The sequence below is a fragment of the Ursus maritimus genome, unplaced genomic scaffold (assembly GCF_017311325.1).
Source record: "Ursus maritimus isolate PB19 unplaced genomic scaffold, ASM1731132v1 scaffold_8, whole genome shotgun sequence".
Lineage (NCBI taxonomy): Eukaryota > Metazoa > Chordata > Mammalia > Carnivora > Ursidae > Ursus > Ursus maritimus.
In genome coordinates this window covers 57216289-57232671 of record NW_024426996.1, presented here as the reverse complement: position 1 = coordinate 57232671, position 16383 = coordinate 57216289, and the positions used below count along the sequence as shown (strand labels likewise).

Sequence of the window (16383 nt, the reverse complement as noted above, 5' to 3'; positions counted from 1 at the left end):
TATGCCCGCAGCAGTTGTGATTTTTTTTTTTTCCTAGACACTCTGACAGCAGGAACAGGGACGGACTCCTACTCAGAGTAAGTAGCTGATGAGCCTGGGTCCGTTGTGAAGCTAAGATTGGGAAGACACCTGGCATTGAATCTAAGGGACTGTTTTGATCCCTGAAGATTGCTCTGTTTATTGCAAACTTTTGAAGATTCTTTTCTGTTCTTTCTGGTGAAGTGTGAAAATATCCATTACTGACCTTCCCTGCCTATATAGAAATCCTCAATCAGGCAGTTTTCAGAAGACTGAGCAGCGTTCATGGTGACAAATGAATGAATTAGGGTGAGAACAGCAGTAAAAACATCAAGAGGAACTTGTTCTTAAATGAGCTAAAAATGTTCAAATTATTTTCTCAGTCCCCTGTAGTTTGTTATTTTCCTTTCATATCTTACCATGGAATTCCTAAATGCCTGTCTTATGAATGCATTTATATAGAACAAAAGTTATTTTGACTGAAAATTATAGACACTACTGCAAATTTGAGGAGTTTGCCTTTGTTTTTGATAGCTATCTCAAAGATGATTCCTATTTTAAAAAAATAAGAGAAGTGGGTGATGTATGGAATTGTTGAATCACTATTACTGTACACATGAAATTAATATAACACTGTAGGTTAACTATACTGGAATTAAAATAAAAACAATAAAAAACAGAGAATCCAGTCTTCTTTGGACATGATGTGGACTTCCAGTCAGGTCTACCTAAAAAGTTTTGGAAAAGGGGTCAACACTGGTATCTAATTAATTGTGCCCATTCTCCCACTTCCAAATTTCAGGTTAGCACTAAGACAAGTGCTTCCTTACCTAAGCACAGTGATGGGTGTTATGGACTGAACTGTGTCCCCCAAAATTCATAGTTTGAAAACCAAACTCCCAATGTGACCGCATAAGCCCTATATTTGGAAACAGAGCCTATAAGGAGATAATTAAGGTTAAATGAGGTCACAAGGGTGGGCTTATTCCAGTAATTCAGAGTGCTCTCTCTCTGTCCATACAAATACAAAGCAAAGGCCATGAGAGGACAGAGCAAGAAGGCAGCAACCTATATGCCAGGAAGAGAGTTCCCAGCATAGTCATGGACTTCCAGCCTCCAAAACTCTGAGAAAATAAACATCTGCTGTTTAAGCTACTCAGTCCATGATACCTTATTAGGACAGCCTTAGCAGACTAATATGAAGGGAAAAGCAGCATATCTGTAACATTAGCTGTGACTAACGTTGTTCGTTCATACTGCAAATGTGTTCAAGACTGGGGTTCAGTGTTGGTTTTGTGAGCAGTAGCAAGTCATTAGGCATCTCGACTTGATTTCTTCTGTAATATGAAATGATTGAGTTCTGAAATTTGTAAGTTCTTTTAACTTGTAGAAGTCTAGAGCTCTAGGATCCAACATTTAACTGATTTTTCTGTTGTTTGTATAGGATTTTGACCGAAAGAATAGACTTGAAATGGGGAGACAGTGGGATTTGTGTCATTGTAACATTTTCTAGCTTTGTTTTAGACCAATAATACAACGAAGCAAACTATCACATTTGGGAAAGTGTATTTGTTTTCCTAGGCCTGCTGTAAAAATTACCACAAGTGCGGTAGCTTAAAATAGCAATTTATCTCCACAGTTTTGGAGGTTAGAAGTCCAAAATCAAGGTTCTGGGCACAATCGTGCTCCCTCTGAAGGATCTAAGAGAGAATCCTTCTTCACCTCTTCCATCTTCTGGTGGCTCTAGGCATTGCTTGGCTTCTGCCTTTATCACTATAATCTCTGCTTCTGTCTTCACATGGCCTTCTCGTCTTTATGAGACTCTTGTAAGAGCATCTGCCATTGGATTTATGGCCCACCCTGATGATCCAGGGTATCTTCTGGAGATCCTTAATTATATCTGCGTAAGTTTTTTTTTTCCTCCAATCAATGTCATATTCAAAAATGCCTGGCATGGACATATCTTCTTGGTGGCCACCATTCAACCCAGTACACCATTGAAATAGGGGGAAAATAAACCTTCCTCATATAAAGACTTAGATTTTAAAAATAAACATTCATATGTGATGCTCTATGACAACATTTTAAACCATATTTAATTTAAAAACATTTTTATTAGTAGCTAGTAAAGTGGTAAATGTTTTCCCAAAAGATCAAAACAAAATTAAAAAGTGAGCTTTTAGGTAAATGAATTTCCAGAAAGAGAAGCTTTCTAAAAATTTAAAGTGATGCCTATGATATTAAAGATAATTAAAATCTCTAAAAGTCAAAAGACTATTTTTTTAAAGATTTATTTATTCATTTTGGGGGGGGGATGGGCAGAGGGAGAGAGATACTCCAGCAGACTCCTGCCTATCTTGGAGTCAAATAGGGCTGGATCTCACCACTCCAAGATCATGACCTGAGCTGAAATCAAGAGTTGGTTGCTCAACCGAGGTGTTCCCAAAAGAGTACTTTGATATATTTTTGTTCTAGTCTGAGATTTAGTCTTTTTTCATAATCTGTATTTGAGGCTGCAAATATACATCTTGCATTGGCAGTTTTGAGATTTAATTTTGCCACAATTTTTTTTTCCTAAATTTTTTCCTAAATAGAGAAGGGGAGAGAATTTGCAGCTAAGATCAGAGGGGCTCATTAGCTAGCTAGATTGAGATGTTCACCATGAAACATCTGTTTGGGGAAAAGATTAACAGAACTAAGCAAAAAGTTGTGTTATCAAAATTCAGCTTCCTTGGTGTACATACAAATATTTTATTAAGTTTATATACTTGAAAATGTATAATTAAACTTCATAAACTTCTTTTTGAAGGCCATTTAGGACAGACGGTATGAATGTGAATGTATCTGAAGTTAGGGGACAAATACAATTCTCTGATTGTAGTAATGATTTCACACTCTAAGAATTAGATGGGGTAATAAGTATTTTTCTGTGCTTCCCCATCTCACTCTTTTTTGTTGTCCATTTTTTAGATCTTGGAACCCTACTATATATGAATTTGTTGTGATACATTTTTTATTAACTATTTTTTTCAGTATATGTAGCTGTGATGATATATTATCTATGGTTTTATCCTCCCGGGATAGACATTAGTCCTTAAATACATTTCAAAGAAATTCTATAATAAATAGTTTGCTTCTTTCTCATCACTTTCATGAGTGCAAATCTTACAAGGGTCCACATTTTAATTAGATTTTTCCAATATGCCATCTAGGAATTTCATCGATCCCAACAACTTTCTGAAAATAATTATTTCAAAAAATTTTCAAAAATGTAACTACAGAATAGCATTTAGGCTATCAATTCAACTCTGAATATTTTGACTCTACAATCTTTTCCCTTCCCTACCGCACATCGGTAATAGTTAATTCTCTAATTAGAAAAGGACCATAAATTTGTTGAGTGTCTTTGCCATCTCAGCTGCCATACTATACAGTGGATGGCCTAAAAAAAAAAAAAAAAAGTTTTCTTTAATTCTGGAGGTCAAGACATCCAAGATGAAGGTAACTAATGGATTTAGTTCGAAGTGAGAGCTCCCTTTCTTAGGGTCGTCCACCTTCTCTGTCTCCCCAAATGGAGAAGCTGGAGAGCCCTGGCATCTCTTCATGAGCCCTACTAGATAAGGACCCCACCTTAAGACCTCATTTAACTTTTGTCATTTCCTTACAGGACCTATTTTTCAAATAAAGTTACACTGAGGATTAGGGACTCAACATACGAACTTTGGGGATACACACTGAGTTAATTAAGTAGTATTGTACAGGCAAAGTGAGAAATCAGAATAATATTTTCAAAAACCTTGTCCCTGTCTTTAAGGAAAATATAAACTGGGGGGAGGGGAAGAGATAAGGGAATGAAAATGATCACAGATGATTAAAATCATTGCACTGTGTTATAACAATTCAAAAATTAAGAAAATAAACTTTAATTCAAACAAAACGTGACACTTATGCAGGTCATAATTATGTCTATACTTTCTTGTAAAAGTCAGTCCTTTTAATTTGGTAATTTGAAAATATAGCATTGTCAATAATGATAAGAAACCAAAAGCTACAGAATGATTATTGGTTAAATTGAGTAGTTTATTTCTGGACAAAAAAGGCAGGATTCAAACAGTGGAAAACTCATTATCATGCAATTCAAAAGACTGGGCAAGTTTCCTGAAGATTTTCGTAGTCTCTTCATTTGTAAGATAGGAATCAAAATATTTGCTCTACCTACCAAGTGTTGTGACAAACAAAAATGCTTCAAGTGGAAATTTTTAAAAATCTACCTGTCTATACAAATGTAAAGTTATATATTAAAGTGCTTAAATGCTGAGGCTGTGCTCAATTAATTCTCACTGAAACCATTATAAAGTGCTTTAAAGTTTTTATATCTGAGTCTAGAATTTCTGTATCTGTCAAAAGAAAAAGTTGAAGGGAGAGTACTGAATAGTGTTGCGCAGTCAGGATGAGATTTGAACTAACGAAACAGACTTGCCATGCCCAAGGAGTCATACCCATAAAGATAGTTCATGTAATGTGAGGTGGGGGCAGAGAGATTTCCTGGGAGATAGTCTAGAATGAGAGAGAGAGAGAGAGAGAGAGAGAGACAGGGGAGAGGAGAGAAGAAGGGAGATTAGAAAGCCTAAAATGCAAATCTGGGATCTATGTTTCAAGAGCATGGGAAATAGCACAAATGGTTCAAGTCAGGATCTTAGGAAAACATGAAGCGTGTGCCATGACCAGGTAGACTAAAGCTTCATGGAGGTTAGTTCAACTATCATCAAGTGCATAGACTGGTAAAGGAAAGTTTAGTAACCATTTGTCACCCTACAACATTATTACAGTATTATTGACTATATTCTCTATGCTGTACCTTTCATCTCAGTGACTTACAACTGGAAATGTGTACCTCTTAATCCCCTTCATCAATTCTGTCCATCCTCCCACCCATCTCCCCTCAGGCAACCATCACATTATTCTCTGTATTTATGAGAGTTTTTTTGTTTGTTCATTTGTTTTGCTTTTTTACATTCCCTATGTAAGTGAAATCATATGGTACTTGTTTTTCTCTGTCTTTACTTATATGGGAGTGTCACATAACCACATAACCTTATAGTAAGTGTGTTAGTATTATAATGAATAATTTTATTTTTTGTAATATAATTTTATCAAGATAATCATTTAAATGTATAAATACTCACAACTGCAGAATATTTTTCACCAACAGTTTAGATACTTACTTTGAGAATAACATATCTTGCTTTATTTGGTATATTTTCCAGTGTAAAGATAAACTGAGTTATGCTTTTGAATAAAGATTGAGTACCAACTGAAAAAAAAAATGATTGAAGTGCTAAAAACATTATCTTTCATCTGATCAAGCCAAATCAATTTAAGATGATTTAAATTAATATGAAAGAAAGCATGAGTTTCAAATCTGACTAGTTAACTATTGCTTCTAATTAAGACCTCAACTCTCAGAACATGTAATATATATTCTCTGCATTTATTTATATATGTATATCGTTGTTTCATTAATTAAGCCTCATCATGGATATAGAGAAGGGAATGAGCTGATGAGGACCTAGGCTAAGATAAAATGGCAGTAGAAATGACATGAAGATAAAGAGATGTGTTTTTAGAGGGGGGAAAAGTGGCAACACAGGTGAGAGATGAGATATAACACATGGAGAAGGAAGAATAAAAATGGCTGACGGTCTCACCTGAGAAAGTTTAAAAGAAAAAAGACTTCTACAGAAAGAAACAGCAAACTTAGGAAGGAAGGGGGACATGGAAGGGCCATTCGATGAGCAAATTTGGACACGTGAAGTTTGAGAATAAAAAAAATGGGTATCAATCCATAGGTGACTTCTCTACAAGTGCAGAGAAAGAAGTTAAGGTCTGAGGATAGGTTTACCAGTTAAGGTAGACACGGTTTTGTTATACGTAACATGACAGAATAGAGTAACAATCCACACAATATAATAAATAGCCCAGTAATTTTATTGCCCATTTTATTATGAGACAACCTACTTAACATAAACATCAACCAAAGCAAATAAAGATAATTGCCATTTATTGAAGACCTACTATTGTCATCCCTATTTCACAAATGAGGAAATTGAGTTCCCAACTCTTTATATATAAACTTCCAAGGTCAAAAGTCCTGTCGTTGACAAAATTAAAACTGAAGCTTGGATTTTCTTGACACTAAAGCCTGAGGCCCTTCCACTAGCTGAAAAAGTTAAAAGTAAAATGATGCGTAACAGGCAGAGGAAAAAGTTGGAATTCTGAGACTGCTTCTTGGTGACAAGGAGGACAAAATTAGAAAAAAAAAAAAAAGGAGAGTTTATATGTGTAAACGAAAAATGTATTTCTCTCCTTTCATTGAAGCTATTATTTCAATTAAATTCATCCTCTAGAGATCCTTTCTTTGAGGAAACCATCACAAAAACAAATAAATAACTTTCTCACACTATGTGCATTTTGGCCCCAAACAATAAATAAACCTAGGAATAAATTAAGCTAATCCTTTTGTTCAAAGAATTTGAGACATTATAAACAGTACACTATTATTAGAGACACAGAAATGTTCAGTTTATTCTAAGTTTTCAACTCCTTCCAACTTATATTAATTTAGTAAGGGCCCCATGTAATTGAAATTTAGTAAGAAAAATATAAAAAACCACCGTTAACACTTTCATCAGAAATGTAGATTGTCATACCCCTAACCTATGTGATTTTAGGCATAATTTATTCATTTTATAGGACTTTTTTTTTTAAAGATTTGTTTTTGAGAGAGAGAGAGAGAGAGTTCTTGTGCACGTGTGTGCACAAGTGGGGGAGGGGCAGAGGGAGAAAGAGACTCTGAAGCAGACCTCCACCCCCCCCCACCCCACCCCCGCCAAGCAGGTGTGGAGACAGATGCAGGGCTCAACTGAGGGCTCAATCTCAGGACCCTAATCATGACCTGAAATCAAGAGTCGGACTTTTAATTGAGTGATCACCATTTTACAGGACATTCTATATGCATTAAGTCTTATTTTATTTTTTGATATGCATAAAAGCATTTCTTGAGATACGTTTAGCAGAATTACGTGAAATTATTGTTTTACTGGTCAAAAGGAGATAAAAATAATAGACTGTGGCTATAGAATTTTTTTCCTTAATTGTGTTACATAGCAATTTTGCCCTTGTTCCAGTCAAGCCTTGCAGCGTGCTTCCTTACCATAGTACCCTATATGCAACAACCAATTGTCAGTAAACACCAGTTTTAATCCTCATTTCTATACCCCTTCCAAAAACAAATAGTCCTGTGCCAATACAAAATGACATCAATAACTAATATGTCACATTTTTATTGAAGAGGAAAACTGACCAAAGCAGGCCCAGGCCAGGAGACCCCAGAAGATGGAAAGTTACTAACAATAAGCTAGAGATAACCAGAAGCTGTACTGGGACCAGGACAAAACCAACCGTTTCTGCTTCCGTAAACAGGCTTCCCACCACAGGCTCCCTACACTACTGTTCCAACCTAAGGCAGCCCCCACTCCCTCAGTTTAAACCCACCCACCAGCAGTCAGCATTGCCCTTGGAGCCTGACTGCCTGCAGTCCCCTATAAAAGCCCTGTAACCCTGTTGCCCGGGGGCCCAGATTTTGGAGCACAAGCTCATCTGGGTCCGCTGGTGTAAAATAAATCCGAGTTCTCCTACTTCTCTGACTGTACTTGGTCTCTCACGGTCTGATTCTTATTTTTCCACAATACCCTAGCATAAATTCATGACATAAAAAAGCAAAACACCCTGATTATAATTTCTCAGGTTAATTCCTCATTCCAATCTCCCCTCACTCAGATTACCTTCACTAAATTTATTTAACTTTATAACCTAATCAATCACAGAAAGAAACAATACAGGTATCATGCTTTTAAACTTTTTAAAGGAGATACCCATGTCTGTATTGAGTTGCTTTTATTTGCAAAAGTGAGAAATACATTTCAACTTGGCGCTAAGCAAAAAAAAAACTTTCTTTTTGTATTTAACTGGAAAGGTCCTTACACAGCTGGACCCAGGTGCTCAACAAAAGCCAGAATCACCCCGTTCTAGCTTTTCCCTCTGCCTTCCTCACTTCCAGACTGGGTCTTCTCAAAAGAAAACAAACGTGGTCTCGAGAAATTCAAACCTACAAATCTAGCAGGTGGACAAGACTATCGGAACCCTACTAAAGAAAAATATCCAACCATCTCCGCCAAAGTCTCGGGGAAGGTTCTCATTAACTTGGATTAGATAACAGGTCTACTACCAAAACGTTACTGCATTTATCTGAAATAACAAAAAAGATAACAAGAAACAGGGTACGGGATAATTTAACTACAATTACAAATAAAATATGATACTATTATTTGGTTTAATGAAGAAAAACAATCTTGCATTTTTTTTCCCCTGGAAAATGCATATGATTGCTTTTATAAAAACAACAATCTACATTTCACCTGTTTTGTCTGTTATAAAATTAATAGCCAAATTCACTGTCCAGTAAAATACTGAGCTTATTTCAGACATTGAGAAACATGAATTCAGATGTGGGAAACATAGGCAAAACAACAACAAAAAATTAAATTTCCTTGCTGCCTATAGCTCATTGACAAGTCCTTGAAACATTCAGAGACTTTCCTCTTAATACTCAGCTGTCTGGAGTTTAATACTTTGCTAAAGGCAAAAGGTGATCATAGCTTAACATTATCCTGACCCCCCAGGATACTGTAAGTCTTCTCTGACATACAAAAATTCCTTTAGAAACTTCCTTTATCTCTACCTCCCAAGATACATATTAGTAATCATCCTCCAAGCATGTGGCCCACTGATATACACCTGAAGGGTCTCATAAAAAAGGGTTTACTGAACAGTAATAAATGACCTTTTCCGAACAATAGCTAGCCCCCTCAGGGTCCTAGAAATCTTGCCTCTAAAATTCCCTACAGGGGTGCCTGGGTGGCTCAGTCAGTTTAGCGTCTGCCTTCAGCTCTGGTCATGATCCCAGGGTCCTGGGATTGAGCCCCGAGTCGGGTTCCCTGCTCAGCCGGGAGTCTGCTTCTCCCTCTCCCTCTGCCTGCTGCACCCCTTGCTTGTACTCTCTCTCTCTCTCTCTGTCAAATAAATAAATAAATAAAATCTTTTAAATAAAATAAATGAATAAATAAATAAAATTCCCTAGAGACTTAGGCAATTCCCTGAGCCCCTCCCAACTTACAAGTGTATCATCGGATTCCGTCACACAACACGGTCTAGCCTTTTCTGCCCCCAGATCCTGTCCCCATGCTTTAGTAAAACCACCTTTTTGCAGCGAAGGTGTCTCAAGAATTCCTTCTGTGCCATTGGCCCTGAACCCCAACATTTCCACATCAGATTCCCTCCGCTCTTTTTAGATCAGTGGTTTTCAAATTTGGCTGCCCACTGAAATCATTTGAGGAGTTTTAATTCCTGTTTCCTAATTCTAATCTCAGAAATTATGATTTAATGGATCTGGAGTTTTGACCTGGATATGAGGTGTTTAAAATCTTCATTTTGAAAACTTTGGTTGACGTTCTGCGTGGCTTTCACCTCAAATGCTTTCAAAAGTTTTATGAATAAATGATGACTTATTTCATACCCCAGAAAAACAGCTTCTCTTAGCTGACTAGGAAGTACACATGAAGATAAATTTTTGTCCTTCCATAGGATCCTTTGCTTACTTCTATTGCAGCTTTTATCAGAGCATGTCCCAATTTTTGTTTCTCTCCTTTACACTAAACTGATAGCACCTAGAAGTTACGCTCTGTGCTTTGTGTATCTGTAGCTCTAGTATCTACTACAAAGACCATCTGAGTTTTATTTTCTTGTAACCGAATGTATATCGAATAATAAATCATTACTTCTGCAAGCTTATGTTGAAAAAGGCAAACTCACTTCCCCCAACACACAAGAAAAATTTTTATTTAATTCAAACTGTTCCAAATAACATGTTGAGGACCTTAACGTACATACCTCAATACATAATAAGAAGTGGGAAAATTAAAGTTCTTATATTAACACTACTGGTGGTTAAAGGGTGTTACACGTACAGAATTTAAGTCCACTGAAGTGTTTAGGAGGCAACTGATGAAGCATACTGAGGTTTTATTTTTATCCTTGCCAACTTGGAATTGGTTTAATATTCTGAACATGACATGAATATAGGTGGCTTTCTTCTGAATGATATTTGAAGTTCCATGATACATAAAATACTGACTGCACTAAAATACTGTTCTTACATCTTAAAGCAAAGGTTCCCTTCTCCTTTAACTCCCTGTTTTCCTTTCTGAAACTTTTTTTTTTTTTAGGATAGAAGGTTAGGGAAAAACTAATCTATATTGTGTTTATAGACTTCTAGGTTCCTGTGAGAGTCACTCTCATCACCTATTTACTCACTTAACAAATATTTATTAAATAATGTGTTCATTATGCTATTTTGAATTTTTTAATTTAGTTCTAATAATCCTGTAGATTATTATGCCATTTTACTGATAAAAAAAAAAAAGTTGGAAGCAGAAAAACTAAACAAACTGAAGACTTGCCTGATGTTATGGGAGGTCATCAAGAGGACGTGACTGCCAGTTGACCTGTGAGCTGGAACACTGGGAAGGCTTCTCACTCCCTCCTTGGAATGTGCACTCCATTAGCCTTTCTGGTTAGAAGCCGCCCTAAGGACATAACCTTGAGATACCCACACGGTATTAAGACTATCTGCATCGTCTCTGCGACTGAACCAAGGTAAGTCTTCTTTATAAACTAAGGTCTGGCAGGCGGATACACAGATCTACTGTCTTGTGGCCACAGAGGCTGAGCCTTGTTTGTAAATTCCTTTGCTTATTAACACGGCCACCTACCAATCGAAGCGGCTTCTGGCCTCTCCCTGCCCTCAGGCCAGTTTCAGATTTCACCAGGGAAGCTCCCAAGGCGGTTGCAAACCGATACCTGATACTAACAACTAGTACGTGTTCAAAAGGATTTAACCTAAATATTCCTTACTCAGAAATCCATATTCTTTATATATCACCACAAACATAATTGCTAACATTTAACAACTATTAGAGGCATGCTAAATCCTCCCATTCTGAATTCTGCAACATTCTTTCATATGGTAAGTGAAATTGGGATTTTTCATTTATGTCGAAGGCAAACTAAAGCGCACTTTGGTAAACAGTGCACATAAGGGCCTCTGGTTTGGCTCAATCCCACGCTTGGGACAGCCTTTCTTCTGGGACATATGCCGACAGCTGTTTTTGTTTTGTTTTGTTTGGTAGGCTCCATGCCCAACATGGGGCTTACACTCACCACCCTAAGATTAAGAGTCCAGTGCTCTAGTGACTCAGCCAGCCAGGAGCCCCCTCTAGCTGGTTCTGGAACTGAAACAATGTGAGTTCACTGCTTGGGAAGTCAGCAACTGCACTGGGTTGATCTGCACGCAAAGAAACAATTGTAGCACATAAGGAGGTCAGAGGGAACGGCTTGCAAAGCCCTGACTCCCCATGCAAGGGTGAACGGGTTCCTACTATTTAGGGTTAGGATGACTATTTGGAGAGGGAAGCCTTGTTCGGCCCCGTAGAGGCGGGGCAAGGTTGCACATGCGCCTTAACTAAACACGCCTTACACACTTACACTGTATGTTATGTAAATGAGGCTGAGTCTCCGCCTTAGGTGGAGAATTTAGTATTATAATGAGGTAAAGGTCATCAGTCATTCTGGAGGTCACTCCTTTGTCAGTCCGTACAGATCCACGTCCGGAGTTAAGCTCCAACTGGTCTGGGAGGGCTGGACGTCTGGTCTGGGCAGTCAGATCCCTCCGGGGGCGGTTTCACTTTTAGATTATCTCTTAAGGATAAACAGGGGACAAAGGTCCCTGAGTAGGAATTGGGCAGTAAAGGTCAGGTCTAGCTGGTGACGGTTTTGTGTAACAGCCACATATCAAGGTAAAGACCAAAAAAAAAAAAAAAAAAGATTCATGACGGAAGTCTTGCTGAAAACTCAAAACTACAAGATTTCTTTCTGTCCCTCTTCACTGTGGTGTCTAAATATGGTGTCTCTCCCGATCAGATGGGGCGACGATCAGGTGGCAGCTTGGCGCGTGAATTCACCTGGGGCAGAACCAGGGAGCTAGAAGGTGACTGAAGACTGAAGACGCAGCAAGGGAACTACAGGTAAGACAGCAAAGGAGAGGCTGTCTGCAATGAGGCGGTGCGTGGGGGCTGTTTTTAAAGGGGAGGACGAGGAGGTATGTTGCTGCAAGGGATTTTCCCTTTTTTGGTACCCATGCCTCCTCGTAAGTAGCCCACTGGTCAATTAGGGCCTATGGATATTTTGAGGTGGGTCGCCTGATGGTCCCATCTCTATTCAGCCAGGGGGTTGGGGTCACTTTGGGCCCTTCTGCCTTGATCAAGTTTCCATTGCTCAAGCCTATTGTCTAAAAGGGGGCCTCTGCATTTACCATGTATTTAGTTATAAAATCAACGTTTTATAACTGATTATCTACATAAAGATTTAATAGGTCGATTCCTGTTTATGAGCTGCTGTCTTCAAGACAATTTGCTTAATTATGACAAACTTACTGTGAGTGACAAAATATTTTTTAAAATGCAGAGTATACTAATTACTGTGATACAATTCTTTTTAATTTTTCTAGATCAGTCATTTACAACCAAGGGCTGTTTTCCCCCTCAGGGGACCCTGGACAATGTTTAGAGACATTTTTGGTTGACATTTAGGTTGGAAGTGGGTGCTGCTGTAATCTAGTAAACCATAACAAAAAATCCAGTGGGTCCATTGCGGCCGTAGCCAGGCGTGCTGCAAACCACTCCACAATGTGCAGGGCAACCTCTTACAACAAAAAATTTGGCAGTCCAATACGTTGAGGGTTCTAAGTTGAGATGCCTCGCTCTAGATGTATTTGTATCATCAAAACCAATCCTATAACCTAAATTTATTGCTATGTTCTGTTTAACTGCTGTGCATGGTGAATTAAAGAGAAGGATAAACTTTTTGCAACTTAACAATCATTAACAGACAATCATGACTTAAAATATTAAAGATTGATAGAACCTTGGCTAAGCATTTTCTTAAAATGTTGAAAACAAAATTGTGTGTTAAAAAGAGGTAGCCATGGGGCCTGGTGACTCAGTCAGTTAAGTGTCTACGAGGGTCCTAGGATCCAGTCCTACATCAGGCTCCCCCCTCCCGCCCCCCCATCAGCTCAGCAGGAGGTCTGCTTCTTCCCTGTCCCTCTACAGCTCCCCCTGCTTGTGCTTGCTGTCTGTCAAATAAATAAAATCTTTATTAAAAAAATAAAATAAATAAAAAATAAAATGAAAAGAGGTAGCCAAATTCTTTCTAACAGTGTACTAATGGGAAGTCCTGGAAATGTGCTCTTAAGGAAACAAAGGGTAATTATTTCCTGAAACTTTCTTGGAAGCTGACTTAAGGAAGAATTTTGATGTACATGTTTTGTCAGATGGCTAGTCAGGATAATACAAAGCCCAGGAACTGACTTTATCCTGACAAGAAGCGTCAATGTATTGGTGCCTTTAAGATGGAAGGTACAATTGGGAATTACTAAGGCTTTACTGAGTCACTCCATTGGGATGCATGAAAAATTAACTCTGAATATTACATGTATTACTTAATTCCCACAATGACCCTGTGAATATGTATTGTTATTATCCATTTTACCAATTATGTAATCAACTAGTTCAAGGTCACTGAGCTGGCAGGTTGTGGAGTTGGGGCCAAAACACCTGTCTTCCTACCCCAAGGCTGTGTTCATTACCACCATGTTTTTCTGCTTCATCATATTTTAAGAATAATAACAACAGATTTACTGGTCACAAGTAAACACTACCCCACAAAAAAAACAACAGCAAAACAAACTTTTCTTACTTGTAACTTTTGTAACCTAGATATCTAAGTACTTACTTTTTTGATCATTTCACTGTGAAGTGACAGAAGCTTTAATGCTCCTTTTAAGTCAAAAGAGATATTTTCCACAGCAAGTGCTCCCCATTTATATGAACTTAACATATTTCTGCCCTGACAGTTAAAAAAGGGGAAAAGACAGACCTGTAGAAAGCCAAAATCATTTGCTGCTACTTACCACCTGAGGGTGGGGGGTGGGGGGGAAACACAACCTGTTCTTTATATTATCTGAAATTAAAAAAATAACATAAGTAGATCACTTTAAACTTAGGCCTTAAACATTTGACCATCTAACGATGTCTCTTTCTTAAGAATACACCAAGATAATATTTCTGATACATCAGAAAGTTAGATTTGAAAATAACAGCTTTGATGTGAAAGTATTAAGCTCCTATCCATAAATTTCTAAGTTTAAAATCCCTGCTTCAATATTCAAACCCAACTCTTCTCTTTTGAAACATTTATCTTTAAGCCAATTTCAGTGGGCTGCAGAAACTATTTCATGCTTTACCGCTACTTCTTTTAATCCTCTCTTGATAATTTATTCAAGCGATGCAATATCAAAGTAGAAAACACTCGGAATTTAGAAACCCACAAAGAAAAAAAATTGAAATACCTGAAGATTTATAATATCAAAGATAAGCACTGCAAACCTTTTTGTGCATATCCTTCTGGGATGTGACATAACAAAACATTTAAAGTTCCTCATCCCTGAATCTCACTAAAATATATTGTCAATAAATTGCTAAGTCAATCAATTGATACGTACTGCATTTTTGTTACCTAATACTTTCTTCATAACTAAAATATTATGCTAATCCTGTGTTTTTAAATGTTTAATTTCCATTATAATGTTTTAGTGAACATTTTGTTTTGTCCATCTTTGTATATATTTCCTGAAGACAATTGAACAAAATGGAATTGTTGGAGAAAAGTATGCATTCTTATTGATGCTGACCAGTTAGTTATCTACCAGAATATGTACAGAAAGTCCTATTCCTTCCATTTGGGAATTTGAGTATCTGCTTATCAAAACCTCACTACCACTTAGTACTTATTTTTGCTTATTAAAATGCTGGTTTAATTCCAGATTTGTTGAGTAATAGTAATCCTCAACGTTTCTTTGTTTCTCATTTCTATTTCTTTCTTACCAGTTTGAATTATATTTTCCTACTAGTTGTTTGACTCTTATTTGTAAGATTTCTTTGGAAATTTATAAAAATATTAATCATTGCAAATATTTTTTTCTAATTAACATTTATTTATGCCACAAATGCATATTCGTATTCACTACAAGCTACGCAGTGTTCTAGTGATATAACAATAATTAGGAAAAGCTAACAAGATCAGACTCTCATTGATCCTATGGTCTGTGGTTATTAATTAATCACACAAAATAAATGCAAAGTTATAAATGTTTTGATGGAAAATATTGCTGTTTTTTTAAAAAATATACTCCTTAGACTGCGTAAACCAGAAAAGGCCTTTCAGAAAAATGATGCTTAGCACAAGCTGACAGGTGGATTGGTAAGCAGAGAGCATTTCTTGGGGACTGGCCAACCCCAAACTAAGAAAGTCCCCTCCCTGTAGGTTTCTGAGACTACCTCAAGTTGCTTGCTGACAGTCCAGGGAAAACAGATACACACGGCAGATACCAGGGCAAAATTACATCTACGAAACTCCAGACTTTACCAAAGGCTTTGATGTTGTTTTCCCCTAAAAACCACTATAAGAAGCTAGTAATTGATGCCAATGTGTAAGCTACTTTGGCACCAATTTATAAATTGAATTAAAAAAAAATCCTGGGATGGCACTGACAGTATGGATATCTTTGGAAGCACAGTAAGTAGTTCAGTACAACGGGCAACAAGCCATGCATTAACAAAACCATCGGGAAGGCTGCCTTTCACTCTCTGGATGGCTAACTCAACATGTTTAAAATAAAAGTATCTCTGCTGCAGAAAGCTTTTTCAGTAGGGAAAACAGACATGGTTAAGGGTGAATTGAATAGTAATAGGGTATCATATTTGCCTTGAATTCTGATAGGTTAATATTTAGGATAACATCAGATTATTTATTCATTCAACTAACAGATTTATTGTTTTCACAATTTTACAGTCTAAACTGACAAAAATAAAGCATTGTTTTTATTTTTCTGTATAGCTGAAGTTGATCTAGCTCTTAGGAGTCATTTTTTGCAGAACTGGACATCGATTCTTGCCAATTCAAGGTGATGTCTGATGATTTTTACTGTACTGTTTTCTTTCTTCCCAGGGTAATCTAAATACAGAGTAGGCTTACATATCCTCTGTGGTGTGCCGGTCAATGTGCTCTGGAGGGGGATGGGGGAAAGGCACCCATTTGTAAAGTTTCCAAGCTCGTGGTACAAGTGCAGTC

At 37.3% G+C, this 16383-nt stretch overlaps 1 long non-coding RNA gene across 2 annotated transcripts in view; it reads left to right on the top strand.

The window, feature by feature from the left end:
* The first annotated feature begins 11119 nt into the window (after nt 1-11119).
* LOC103658391 overlaps nt 11120-16383 on the top strand; it is a 105460-nt gene continuing 100196 nt past the window's right edge. For both annotated transcript variants that reach the window (XR_567141.1, XR_567143.1), the window contains exons 1-2: nt 11120-11990; nt 12115-12218. This is a non-coding gene — a long non-coding RNA (uncharacterized LOC103658391). The remainder of the gene's footprint in view (nt 11991-12114; nt 12219-16383) is intronic.